Source organism: Rhineura floridana, chromosome 10 (genome assembly GCF_030035675.1).
Source record: "Rhineura floridana isolate rRhiFlo1 chromosome 10, rRhiFlo1.hap2, whole genome shotgun sequence".
NCBI classification, from domain to species: domain Eukaryota; kingdom Metazoa; phylum Chordata; class Lepidosauria; order Squamata; family Rhineuridae; genus Rhineura; species Rhineura floridana.
This window is the reverse complement of record NC_084489.1, coordinates 88,632,439-88,645,891: the sequence shown is the minus strand read 5'-3', so window position 1 is coordinate 88,645,891 and position 13,453 is coordinate 88,632,439.

Below are 13,453 nucleotides of genomic sequence, written 5' to 3'. Positions count from 1 at the left end.
GCTGCCCCAGAGGGTAGGACTAGGTCTAATGGTTTTAAGTTGCAGGAGCGTAGATTCAGATTGGACATTAGAAGGAACTTCTTGACAGTAAGGGCAGTTCGGCAATGGAACCGACTGCCTAGGGAGGTGGTGGGATCCCCTTCGCTGGATGTCTTCAAGCAGAGGCTGGACAGCTATCTGCGGGAGATGCTCTAGCTGTGGATTTCCTGCTGTGAGCAGGGGGTTGGACTCGATGGCCTACAAGGCCCCTTCCAACTCTACGATTCTATGATTCTATGCTTTCTTGATATGAAAATATATAGTGTCTGTTAACACTTCAGTGGTGTGTTTTTTGCTGTACGAGACCAGGAAAACTGCTCTTTTGACTTTCTAAAGTGTTGTTGCTGATTAATGCACACATGATGCATTAAAAAGTATATGCAAAAGGGATTGGGTCCTGGCCCCAAGAAGCTTACAATTTTAATGTCAACAGTGAATGAGAAACCACGACATAAGCAAATGCACTTTTAATTTCTTTGTTAAATGAGCAGTGTGGAAGGGGAGAGCAGGAAGGGAATATTATTTATAGATCCACCCTAGGCTGGTTGTTCCGATGAGCATGATCTCCAAAGTACTGGCTGATTGCAGTGAGTGGGGGGGAAAGCATCTGGCCTTCAAGAATTTCTTGCCTATTTCCATTGGTCAAGTCCATTCTCAGTTTATGTATATTTTCTTTATTACTTTGGTGTGTGTAACAATCTGTTAAATTCATGTTGAAGTTAGATCATCAAGGTTACTGCTACATTAAATTAGGAGGGGCCATTTCAGACTTCTCATTAACTTGTGTGGACTATGTAACCAAGAATGGCTTCCCCTGATTCTACACCGACAGAACTTTCTGTCATCTCATTTAAAAAAAACCCTGCATGACTACCGGTATGTCTTGGAGGGATACTTGGAAGAATAGTTTAGGATTTAGAGCATTTCTTTGTTGACCTGTAATCTTACTGCTTAATAATTATTTATTAGAGCTGAGAGGCAGTGACTGGCCCAAGGTCACCCAGTGAGCTTCATGGCTGTGTGGGGATTCAAACCCTGGTCTCCCAGGTCATAGTCTAACACTCAACCACTACGCCACACTGGCTCTCAAATAAATAAATAAAGGAATAAATTTGTGAAATGTTCTGATCTAATTAGACACGTTTTGTTTTGTTTTTCCTAGAATCAAGCACCATGCCACAAATAGTCCCCAAGAACAAAGAGGTTGATTTATTGGGGGGACAAATAAATATATTAGTACATTGTCTGCTCAGACCTGGGCTGCTACATGAGGTCAACCAAGTTCAAGCGACCTTGAGGTGTTTAGCCTGCACGATTCTTGTCAGGGAGGAGATAACTACTTAGCCCATAAGTCTGACCTGTTCTACATCATCAAAGGAGACCATTGTTGCCGTGTCATCAACATGAAAAAGGACCAGGATGCTGTAGTATACACTCTCCATCCCAACTGTCATGGAGGAGACAATTATCTCTCAGCCTTTGGAGACTTCTATATCCTTTTCCAGAGGTGTTTACCGTTGGGTCACCAATATGAATACAGATGAAGATGAAGTTGAGTATACCGTTCGTCCAGCCTGCAATGGGGGGTTGTATTACTGGGGCATCAAGGATTATTACTAATTTATTTATTTATTTGAGAGAGAGAGAGAGAGAGAGAGAGAGAGAGAGAGAGAGAGAGGAAGGAAGGAAGGAAGGAAGGAAGGAAGGAAGGAAGGAAAAAATTCTGAAGCCTGAAAATGGATGAGGAATAATGCAAAGCATTTCTCCAACCTGCCTCCTCAAGTCCAGCAGAACACAGAATAAAGCAGTTCCATGGCCTTCATTTCTCACCATGACCATCACCACCACACACAGACCTTAGGACGTAAGATAGTCTGAAGAGACATGAGAAGGTCCAGTGGGGCGGTGGGTGCACCTTCTCTGAGAAGATCTACGTGGCCTCCAAGCAGGGGACTGCCACTGCTGCCGCCATTTACAACTATGGCGGTGGGATGAGGAACAACATCCAGCCACGACTGGCTGGTGCTGGGGAAAGCTTACTTGTATTTTGCCATCAGAGAAGCTGATCAGAAGTTCAACTGAAGGTGTCGGACTTGCAAGCATAGAAGCAAAGAGACAGAACCAACTCACAGCTTTGTTGGGGGCAGCCTGAGATGTTTCTGCTGCTCCAGGCGCCTGCACCACCCTGTATTTTCACTGGAAATTGTAATTGCTATTTTTTAATAATGTTATTTGTTATTTAATTTTTGTAAAGTGTATTGTTTTTCTGATGTATTTCTATATTTGTGTTTTTCTTGTAAGCCGCCTTGAGGGCCTTTTGGCCATAAGGCGGGGTATAAATAAACTATAATAATAATAATAATAATAATTTATACCCCACCTTTCTTTTCATGATAGAAACCCAAGGCGGCTTTACATGTGGTTTCCAGGCGGTTTCCCATCCAGACACTGACCCTGCTTAGCTTCAGCAGGATGCTGGCCTCATGTGCCTTCAGACCATAGCCTAGGACCACTTTGTGAAACCTCATGATGAATGGGGCATCCAGTATTACTGTATAGATCCACCAACGTTCATGAAAATCTGGGTGCTGTTACACATTCCTTCCATGGTGATATAGGGAACCTTTCCGACGGAGGCTTGCGTTTCCAGAGGGGCACATAATAACTGCGCCCTCTGTGGCTCTATGGGTTTCTAGTTTCCTAGAGTGCATTGCGAGGCCTATTTCTCTTCCGGTTTCGGCCTGAACAGTGGCGGAGGCGCAGGTGAGCTTTCCCTCTGTCAATCTAGTGCCATCCTTCCCGAGGAATGCCGGGGAGCAGCAAATTGGCCGGGGAGAAGGGATGGGACGCCTTCCTAGGAAGCCATTTCGTGTCCTGTGTGTGGAGAGGCCGGTCGGAATTAGATCAGCTTTGTGCCCCAGGAAACGGCAGAGGGGAGAGGGAAATGGAGGGATGGAGAGAAGATGGAACCAATGACCTAGAGAGGTGGTGGCCTCCCCGACACTGGAGGCATTCAAGAGGCAGCTGGACAGCCATCTGTCGGGAATTCTTTGATTTGGATTCCTGCATTCAGCAGGGGGTTGGACTCGATGGCCTTATAGGCCCCTTCCAACTCTACTGTTCTATGATTCTAAGATGGAGCGCAGGTGGGTCTCGCCCTTGGCCCTGCTGGGGTCCTGCTCGTTTGTGGCATGAGGTGTCTCTGGAGGGCATGGCGTGTGACTTGCCCAAGCATTACATCCGTCTTTCTAGGGTTTATATGGAATCCACTTTCATGCAGCAATGCCTAACACATGCAGTGGACGCTAGAGATTATAGGAATGCCTGGAGAAAGCCTCCTGTCAACAGCTTGCTTGCTTCTCGTTCAGTTAATTAATTAATTACTATTATTTGATTTATATCCCATCCTTCCTCCCAGCAGGAGCCCAAACAAAAGCACTAAAAACATTAAAACATCATAAAAACAAACTTTAAAACACATTAAAACAAAACATCTTCAAAAACGTTACTTAAAAAAATTAAATTCCTATCCCACTCTTCCTCCCAGGAGGAGCGCAGGGCAGCAAACAAAAACACTAAAACCGCTCTTAATCAGAGCTTGGAAAAGTTACTTTTTTTGAACTACAACTCCCATCAGCCCAATCCAGTGGCCATGCTGGCTGGGGCTGATAGGAGTTGTAGTTCAAAAAAGTAACTTTTCCAAGCTCTGCTCTTAATATACATCATAGTAATGTATTTGTCTTTAAATGATAAAGTTAAGTAATAAGGTGTAACTGATTTGACCACATCCCAAATCCTGAACTGAATCGGGCCAGTTTGGGTCCAGATTAGTCCAAACCAAATTACATCAACTCAAATTGATCCGGAGCAATCCAGAGTTCAAAACATTCTTTTAAAAAAGCCAGACAATCTCCCGATTATTGCAAAATGTTATTTAATATTATTTATTAAATTTATATCCTGCCTTTCCTCCCAGTAGGAACCAAGGGCGGCAAATAAAAACACTATAAAACATCATAAAAACAGACATGAAAATATATTAAAACAAAACATCTTTAAACACAATTTTTTTAAAAAAGGTTTAATAACATCTTAAAAAGCAATTCCAACACAGACTGGGATAAGATCTCCACTTACAAGGTTGTTGAAAGAGGAAGGTCTTCAGGAGGTGCAGAAAAGACAACAGAGACTGTACTTGTCTAATATTTAAGGGGAGGGAATTCCACAGGGTAGGTGCCGCCACACTAAAGGTCCTTTTCCTATGTTGTGCAGAACAGATCTCCTGATACGATGGTATCTGCAAGAGGCCCTCACCTGCAGAGTGCAGTGATATAAGGGGTGGTTATATAAGGGGTAAGATTATCTTTTGGGTATCCTGGTCCCAAGCTGTATAGGGCTTTGTACACCAAAACCAGAACTTTGATCTTGCCCAGTAATAGGCAGCCAGTGCAATTATTTCAGCAGCGGGGTGACATTCTGGCAATACCCTGCCCCAGTGAGCAGTTGAGCTGCTGCATTTTGCACCAGCTGCAGCTTCCAGACCAGCTTCAAGCCATGAGAGCACTATCTTCAGAGGCTGTAGACCTCTGGCAGTGTGTGTGTTTATGCTCTAGTTAGTCAGGTGTAGTGGTCCGGGGTCCCAGGGGGGTTCTTAGACCCTTTACTTTTTTGGGAGCAGCATCCCTATGTCTCCAGCATCCTATTGAGCAGGAAAGGAGAGAGTGTTAGCCACCAAGAAGAGTCTTCTAACGTGCTTCCTTTTTGTCCTTTCCTGGTGATTGGAGTCAATTGGAGTGAAAGGAGGTGAGTCAGCCACTGACAAGACTCTTCTCAATAGCTAACATTCTCCCCTTTCATGCTTATTGGCTCCTAGGGGCGTTTGTTATCGTGGGAGACTGCATTAAAAAGGATCTCATTCTTAACTCAGCAGCCAAATAAATAAATATATAAAGGATGGGAGAGGATGTGGTTGTGACTATCATGAAGGGACCCTGCACTTCTGAATTTGCCACCACACTACTGGTGTTAGTACTATGGAGTTCAGTGGATTTTACTTCCTAGTAAGTGTGTTTAGGACTGTCTCCTTTGTCTCAGTTGTCAAACAACAGGGGAGTCTTTTGTCTTCACGTTCCTCTTGCGTACCAGAAGCATCTAGATGCCGCACTCCATGCTTGGAGGCAGTGTGCGTCTGAATTCCAGCTGCTGGAAACTGCAGGAGGGGGGAGCTCTGTTGTGCCCAGATCCTGCTTGTGGTTTCCCATAACGGGCATCTTGTTGATCACGGTGAGAAGAGGATGCAGGACTAGATGGTCTGCTGGCCTGATCTGGCAGGCTGTTCCTATGTACATAAAACAGAACTAGATAAACCTTTGGTCTGATCTAGCAAAGCAGATCTTAAAAAGGAGTTTGGGCTGTAACATGGAAATAGAATTTAAAGCTTTTCTACTTTCAAAATGTATTTCTGTGCTGCTGTTCTGTATATGAAAGGAATGCATCTGATTTCGATTCTTTGCAACAGGTTTAAGCCATGGCCAAGTCCAAGAACCACACCACGCACAATCAGTGTAAGTTTGTATAGAATTGGTCAGTAATTCTTTCTTTTGCAAGGCATTGTTGGAGGCATGTAATTATCAGCAACTGTTACTTGGACATCCAAAACAGTTTTAAGTAAAGGTAATTGTGTGTAGTTGTTGACCTCTTAATCAACAGATATAAAACTTTTCGTATTTATAAGTGGGAGGATCCACATCCCTTTACTAACAATTCCAAATAACCAGGTGCCTAAATACAATTCATGTTTTTCTTTACATATTATGTTTTTCATTGGATTTATTTAATGTGCCCGTGAATGGAAGGACTGCGATCAAAACAACAACTTGAAAAAAAAAACTTCAGGTGTGCAGAAGCTCTGGCCTTCCAGATGTTGCTGAACTGCAGCTCCCAGCGAGCATGGTGAATGTCTAGGGATGATGGAAGCTGTAGTTCAGCAACATCTGGAAGATGTTCCCCACACCTGATCTACCCTAAAATCTAGATTCAAATTCAGTAAGACACAGAGTCGTTGAATTCTCAATGAAATTGTAGTGGGTCACCAGTCCCATACAGGGCTCTGTAAGTTTTGACTGGTCTTGTTGCCAGGTACTTTCCCCTCCCTCATCAGCCTGAGGCAGACTCCTCCAAATGAAACCCCCCCCCAAAGGAAAAAAACCTTTCCTGCAAGAAAGGCAGTCTGGGAGTGTGCCATCTTCAGCTGATGGGAGGATGCCTGCTGGTGCATCATCCTTGCCAGAGGGCAGCATCATCCTTGCCATAGTGAGCATAAATGCCCAATGCTTGGTCCCAAAAGTGATATTTCCTGTGCTGATCAAAGCACATGGTCCTTCTAGCCCTTTCAGGACCTCCAGATAATCTTCATTTGAAAGCCATCCTTGAGTGCCTTGGTCCCAACAGTGGTAGGCAAACATGTTTTTCTCCCACTCCCATTGGTGAGATCCATTTGGAATGAGGCAGTATGCTTCTGAATTCCTGTTGCTGGACACCAGGGCTGTGGAGTCGGTACGCCGAACCTTCAACTCCGACTCCTCTATTTTTCTACTGTCCGACTCAGACTCCACCCAAAATTGCTTACAACCCAGACTCCACAGCCCTGTTTACCAAAAAATGTTATAATATTATAATAGTATAAGTTTTTATTTTGAAGTTGGAGTGGGTACATTTCTTCCGACTCCACCCAAAATTGCTTCCGACTCCATGAGTCCGACGCCACAGCCCTGCTGGAAACTGCAGGAGGAAGGAGTGCTCTTGCGCTCAGATCCTGCTTGTGAGTTTCCCATTAAGGGATCTGCTTGGGCACTGTGAGAACAGGATGTTGGACTAGGTAGGCCGCTGGCCTGATCTAGCAGGCTCTTATGTACATAGTACAGAAATAGATAAACCTTTAGTCTGATTCAGCAAAGCAGATCTTAAAAAGGAGTTTGGACTGTTACATGGAAATAGAGTTTAAACTTTTCAGGTAAAAAGTAGGTAAGAATGCTCCGCTTAAGAGTATGGCCTGGATGGTGCAGGTAAGGATGGCAACAGAGAGCAGCTGGGGGACATGTTGACAGTCTTCATGTACATTCTCATGTCTCAAAGGGAAAATTACAGAGAAGACTCATTTTGCAGTCAATAATAAGAACAACGGCATTTGTATGAGTGTTCAAAAGCTTTTCATATCAAGAGTCCATCAATTTTGGCTGTCCTTGATAGACAGCCAAAATTTGTGTTTGCTAGTGACTGCCCAGAGAGCCGTAGTGGTTAGTGTGTTGGACTACAACCTGGGAGACCAGGGTTCGAATCCCCACACAGCCACGAAGCTCACTGGTGACCTTGGGCCAGTCACTGCCTCTCAGACTCAGAGGAAGGCAATGGTAAAACCACCTCTGAATACCGCTTACCATGAAAACCCCATTCATAGGGTCGTCATAAGTTGGGATCGACTTGAAGGCAGCCCATTTCATTTTTTTCAGTGACTGCCCAGATTCCAGTTTTTAACTAGGGAATTCCAGACTAGCTCACAGAACTTTAAAAACCTGCAAGTGTGATGAGGAAATAGATATTTTTCTTTTTGTTAATAGGCAGATAAAAATGCTAGCTGGGGCTGATGGGAGGTGTAGTCCAGTATATCTGAAAGGCACAAGTTGGCGAATGCTGATTTACAACTTCAGCAATCTTTAATCTTTAAATGGTATTATCTCTTAACAGCTCGCAAGTGGCACAGAAATGGCATTAAGAAACCCAGATCGAATAGATATGAATCTTTGAAGGGGGTAAGTGCATTTTTGCTCCTCAGCAGCTGGTTTGTGTAGTAGGCCTTGCATGCTAAGAATGCAGGGTTACAGACGAGAGACGACGACATTAAGCATCACTTCAGTGTCACATGCAGTGGATATTGCAAAACACAGCCTATACTTCGTATGTTTGCACTTCATTGAATGTGAATATCGCAGGCCTTTAGTTATTTTGCTCCTGTTGGGGTACCTCTTTAACCACAGTTGGCTTCAAATTCTTTATGTAGGTAGATGGGACTGATGCAAATAGCCTTTGGATGCAGTGGGAGGGTTCTTCTCGGGGTCAGAGAAGTAGCCTGATAACATGACCAAACTTCTGTTTTTTCATTCCTCAAAGCTGCTGGAAGTGAGCCTGTTTGGCACCTTTTAGAACTTGGGAGCACCTCCTTTCTGATGCCTGCTGTCCAGGGCTTGTGAATATACACAAGGATATATGTCCTTGTTTCTCCTGTATCTGTTGTTTGGAGTCACTCAGTGAAGATCACTTTTGCTCATTTTAGTATATAGCTGTGTTTACGTCATATTAAGAACCCCTATGTTCCAGAGGCCTGACTGGCCGCAACCAGCAGCCAGGCATTTAATGTTGCTGGTCCCATGCTGTGGGACACTCTTCAGCAGAGATTCAGCAGGCATCCTCGCTTTTGACTTTCAGGTGTCTCGTGAAGACGTCTTGTATGCCAGCAGGCCCATGCAGTTGTCTAAAATGGCCATGAGTAGTCAGTCAATTTATGATCTGTACAGTAGGGCCCTGCTTCCCGGTGCTCCGCTAATGCAGTGGCTTTCATTCCCCATTTTAAAGCCGCTTTTGCGGCATTTTTGCGCGACGTGCCCCATTATACTCAATGGGGTTCCGCTTTACGGCGGGGGTCCAGAACGGAATGTGCCGTATAAGCAGGACCCGCCTGTATTGCTTTTGAAGTGTTTTTATGTTGTATATCACCCTGATTTTGCAAAAGAGCAGTAATTAGACTCAGAACTGTTAAGTGAGTTGCTCCCCTGCTATCTTTCAAGTGTAACCTAACTTTTTGTTTGCCAGCTATTACCAATGGCCACTATTGTGGCAGCAGCCATGTTTCTTTATGTGGTCAAGCACAGAACTATAACACTGGGTCAGAAGCTGGAGTGTAGAAAGCCACAGGGAGAGGAAACATTTGAGCCAGACCAAGCAGGCTGTTAACCCTGATGCTACCAAAGTGCTGCTTTATTGAGGAACAGGCTCTGTTGTGGCATTAGCAGGCTGCCTTCAGCTGCCCCGTCATAAATACCAGAGCCAGTTAATATGAGTTGCTAAACAAATTATATTTTTATTCATTTCCCCCCCACCTCTAGGTTGATCCCAAGTTTCTGAGGAACATGCGATTTGCAAAGAAACATAACAAGAAAGGGCTGAAAAAAATGCAGGCCAACAATGCTAAAAATGCCAAATAACCAGCTTGCCTTCGGATGGCAAAAGGGACTGTCTCGGTGGCACCTGACCAGCAGGGTTTTTTCTCTTCTTGTTTTCACTCAAGGCATTTTATATAAATAAAATTGAGTGTAATGTGTGGATTCAGCTGTTGTGCTTCCTGTTTTGACTATAATTAGAGACTGCACCTTCTGAAAATGATTTTGTTTCTTTTGGGGAAACTGCTCCAGTGACTGTGTCCCACTTTTATCTTCCCTTATTAAAATTGTTTAGGAGCTTGTGTAGGGGCAGGAGTTGCTCCACACTGTGGGGTACATCACGGATAATGGAAGGCAGCTGAGGTGATGTGGGGGAAAGCAGAGGGGGAGGGGGAAACTTCAGGCAGGACTTGCGGGCAAAAAGGGTTGTGTGCTGCGAGGAGACTGGCGAGGTGGAAAATGTGGGCCCTACAAAACTGTTGGGAAAGGGAAGCCCTACAACAATGGGGTGTGGCGGCTACTATCCTTGCTGCAGGGGATAACAGCAGAGCTCCCTCTTCACTGGTTCCCTTCCCCCCCCCCTCCTTTTTGTTAAAGAGTTCATGTGTTCGTTTTTTAGAAAAAGAAGAAATGGTGGACAAATGCCTTGTGGGAGGATGTTCCCATGCTGCTGTTGCTAAAAGTTTTTTTCCACTTCGTGTTTTGAGAAGGCCTTAAATAATTTTTCCTACAGGTCTGGTAAAAGGGTCCTCAGCATCCTAAAGGGAAGAATCAAGAGTGTCACATCCCTTGTAGTTATTACTTACTATTTGATTTATATCCTGCCCTTCCTCCGGGCAGAGCCCAAGGCGGCAAACAAAAGCACTAAAAACATTTTGAAACATCATAAAAACAGACCTTAAAATACATTAAAACAAAACATCTTTAACATTTTAAAAAAGCTTTCAAGACATCTTTTTAAAAAAAGGTTAAACGTATTGTTTAAAAAAAGGGTTTAAAAAACATACTAAAAAGCAAGCCCAACACACACTTGTAGTTTGGCGTATGGTAGCTGTGATCATCGAATGATCCTAGTTCTCTCTGCGGTTTTTCCAGCGCTAAGACATTGCTGTTTACTGTTGGGGAAAATCCAGCAATGGATGCACTGGAAAGGGAAAATAGATTTAGATGTCCCTGTAATGGATGCAGAAGGCATGGTTAAAATATTATAAGGGACGCAGAAGCTATAGGTTCTATTTAACGAAGGTGTCCCATTAGTGCAAGGACTTCTGCCTGTGCAACAGGACTTTCTGTGTGCTCCCTGCAAATCAGTTCTGGGGGTTCCCCCAACCCTCCAGAGCAGATGGTGAAGAGGTGCAAGAGAGAGAAGGGGCAGAGAAAGACCCATATATATTGATTTGGCTTTGGTTGGTGCTTACACACACACCATACTTCCATACACCATTAAAAAACAGCCGTTGAGCTTTAACAATAAAAACCATTTGCCCCCTCCCTAAATACACACGCAGAAACAGCAGTGATCACAATGATCATGATCCCTTAAAAGCCTGGGGAAAGTGGTACCTCTTAACATGGCACTGAGAGGATGTAATGTCAGCAACAGGCAGGCCTCACTAGGGAGAGTGTTCCATAGACGGGGCAGAACTGAAAAGGCTGTCTCCCTTGTCACCGCCACCCTCCAAACCTCTCTCAGAGGCAGCACCTGGAGAAAACCATTGGATTGTTAGCACCATTAAACAGAGACTTCCTTCTGAGAAGATGCACAACAAATCAATGCTTTGATTTGGATTCCTGCATTGAGCAGGGAGTTGGACTTATAAGGCCATCAATCCCCCCCTATCACTCCATAGATACATGAAATGGCCCCTCCTAGGCATGCCTGCTTCACTGCCTTGGCTCAGGGCAGTAGATGCCCCCTTTTCAGAGTTGGCCAGAGTCAAGTGGACTGGAAGATGGCTCCAAACGGACAGCAGTGACTTGTTTAGAGCATGGACACCCCACCCTTGCGCCAAGGAGCTCCAAGTGGTGTGTGTGGTTCTTCCCCTCACTGTAACTGAAGGGGAGGCTAAGACAGCCAGCTTTGCACAACTCTCTTGCAAGGTAGGCCAATTGCATGCCAAAACTATCCAATATGCTGCCACAACCACTCCCCTCTTAGCACCTTCGGCCCCTCAGGCAGAAGTGAATTCAAGGAGGTCAGGGCAATTACTTATAAAGGGACACCCTGCACTTGCCAGACAATATCCCTTTCAACTTTACTGGGAATACAAGGCTAGCATCCAGCTGCCTACCCTGCCCTGGGAGTGGGTGATCAGGACAGCTTGCTCATTCCCTCATCAGACCCCACTCACTTGCCCAAGAAGTATGCACCCAGAGTCTAGGCACGTGGGAAATTAGAAAAATCCTTAAGAGTTGGCATAAACACACTTCAGACCGCAACAGCCAAATTCTATAAAGTTTATTTGGAATACTTGCCGTCTGGTTTAGTTTTAAACTAAATCCGTTTAAGTTAAAAGGCACCCAAATGGAGATTGATGAAATGGTACCTGTTCAGTATGGACCGTGCGAATCTGAAGATGAATTGGCCCTTGGCCAGGGTAACCAACTTGGACTACAACTCCTGTCATTATCCCTCAACATGGGCCTTGCTGGTGGAAGGTGGAGCCCAACAACATCTGACTGCCCATTACTGTAAGGACTGGAAGAAGACTGCCCCAGCTGCCGGATCTCTGCCTTCGCCCCCTAGCGAGTTATTCATGGGCGAAACGGGGATCAATCCATGCTTTATGAACAGGAAGGCAGTTCAGGACAAGCTACAACAGTAATACACGTCAGCAACATTCCACACTATGAAGGATCTTGCAGCTGGGCCCAAAGAGCACGTAAGATCACCCCGGGGCAGCAGCACGGTGGAACTCAGAACCTGCAGGCCTCGTCTGTGTGTACGTGGGAGGCCGCTCGGAGGCCTCTTAAGAGCAGACAGAAACACCGCTGCAATCGTCCCTGGGCACCAAATGACTGCCTGAGTTACCTTATCTGGCCTCACAAAGTATGGGGCTGTGGAACACCCCCAGTGAAGGAATCTGCCAGCAAAAGCCTCTCCTCTCTCCACAACCCCTGATTGCTCTCAGTATAGGGAAGGCAGCTGCTCTGAGCCACAGAATCATAGAATCGTAGAGTTGGAAGGGGCCTATAACGCCATCCAGTCCAACCCCCTCAATGCAGGAATCCAACTTAAAGCATCCCCAACAGGTGCTGAGGCCTCCAGTACTGGAGAGCCCACCACCTCCCTTGGTCATTGGGTCCACTGTTGTACCACTTTAACAGGACGTTTTTCCTGATGATGTCAAAATCTGGCTTCCTGTAACTTGAGCCCATTATTCCGTGTCCTGCACTCTGGGACAATTAAGAAGAGATCCCAGCCCTCCTCTATGTGACAACCTTTCATGTACTTGAAGAGTGCTGTCATATCTCCTCTAGTCTTCTCTTCACAAGGCTAAACATGCCCAGTTCTTTCAGTCTCTCCTCACAGGGCTTTGTTTCCAGTCCCCTGATCATCCTCATTGCTCTCCTAAGAACATAACAACATAAGAACCTTTTCCAACTCTATAATATCCTTTTTGAGATGAGGCGACCAGAACTGTACACAGTATTCCAAATGCGGCCGTGCCATAGATTTATACAACGGCATTATGATATCGGCTGTTTTATTTTCAATACCTTTCCTAATTATCGCTAGCATGGAATTTGCCTTTTTCACAGCTGCCGCACACTGGGTCGACATTTTCATCGTGCTGTCCACTACAACCCCGAGGTCTCTCTCCTGGTCGGTCACCGCCAGTTCAGACCCCATGAGCGTATATGTGAAATTAAGATTTTTTGCTCCAATATGCATAATTTTACACTTGTTTATATTGAATTGCATTTGCCATTTTTCCGCCCATTCACTCAGTTTGGAGAGGTCTTTTTGGAGCTCTTCGCAATCCCTTTTTGTTTTAACAACCCTGAACAATTTAGTGTCGTCAGCAAACTTGGCCACTTCACTGCTCACTCCTAATTCTAGGTCATTAATGAACAAGTTGAAAAGTACAGGTCCCAATACCGATCCTTGAGGGACTCCACTTTCTACAGCCCTCCATTGGGAGAACTGTCCGTTGATTCCTGCTCTCTGCTTTCTGCTTCTTAACCAATTCCTTATCCAC